Source organism: Corvus brachyrhynchos, unplaced genomic scaffold (assembly GCF_000691975.1).
Source record: "Corvus brachyrhynchos isolate BGI_N302 unplaced genomic scaffold, ASM69197v1 scaffold133, whole genome shotgun sequence".
Lineage (NCBI taxonomy): Eukaryota > Metazoa > Chordata > Aves > Passeriformes > Corvidae > Corvus > Corvus brachyrhynchos.
The window spans coordinates 22,023-23,272 of record NW_008237249.1 but is presented as its reverse complement, the minus strand read 5'-3'; positions in this window follow the sequence as shown (position 1 = coordinate 23,272).

Below are 1,250 nucleotides of genomic sequence, written 5' to 3'. Positions count from 1 at the left end.
TTCCTGCTGCCTTGGATCACGGGGTGACTGTATCCTCCTCTGCTCTGGCTCGATGACTTTTTTCCTCCTCCTCCTGGCTTTCTTGCTGTACCGCAGGTATCCATTGTGTGGGAACAGAAGGGTTTAAAATCCCAAATAATGGCCTTATCCTCGAGAAGGGCTCACAGTACTTCAAGCAGGTGGGGTGGAGCAGCAGGGAATGTGATTTGGGGGATTTTCTTGCCTGTTTTAAAACAGGCACCTTGAAGGTAGCCAGAGGAGCAGAGCTAGTGCTTACAGGGAATTCTTTTGTCCCGCCAGGATACAGGACAGTGGATGCTCTGCTGCAGCGCATGTTCGAGGCAGAGATACCCCTGGAGGACGAAGGCCCTTCCTTTGAAGAGATCCTAAACTTGTCCCCCACCTCGGCTGTTCCCAGGAGCCCGAGTTCCGAGAGCGCGGCTTGAGGGGGGATCAGGGAATGGAGCCGATTCCCGGCTCTCCAGGTGTTCCCTGGCTGCTCCCACGCGTGGGGCCCGGGTTCCACGGTGGGAACAAGCAGCTGTGTCCTGGGAAGGAGCTTTATCTCATGGAAAGTGCCGTAGAAAGGTCTGGAATGCGGGGGGCAGCCGGAGTATCCGGCTGTGCCCGGAGAGGGACGGCGCCCGGGCAGTATGTTCTGGAATAACTCCTCTTGTAACGGGAATTGTATCGCAGCACTTTTCTGTGCAGCTCTATGGGCCGGTGTGTGCTTTGTCCTGGGAAGGAGCTTTATCTCATGGAAAGTCCCGTATAAACGTCTGGAGTGCGGGGGGCAGCCAGAGTATCCGGCTGTGCCCGGAGAGGGACGGCGCCCGGGCAGTATGTTCTGGAATAACCCCTTCTTGTAACTGGAATTGTATCGCAGCACTTTTCTATGCAGCTCTATGGACCGGTGTGTGCTGAACGAAGCGGCTCTTCAGCACAATAAATTCAGCAGTTTGGAAAACCCATGGAATACCTCCGAGTTAATGATGGGAGAGGGTTGGGGCTGCTCCCTGATAACGTGCAGGGCTCGGAGGTGGGAAACGAAGACGAGGAGAGGAGTGAGGGCTGCTCCTCGCGTGCGTTGCCCAGCGTTCCTCTTTTACTTCCCAATTCCTCATTTTGTGCCTCGTTTTCCCTTGGGGATGCGCCCGGGCCGCCCTGCAGCGGCCGCCATGGGAACAGCACCTGAGGGCGGTGCTGTGGGCGGGGTTTGTCGCGTGATTGACGGGGCTGGAGGCCAATGG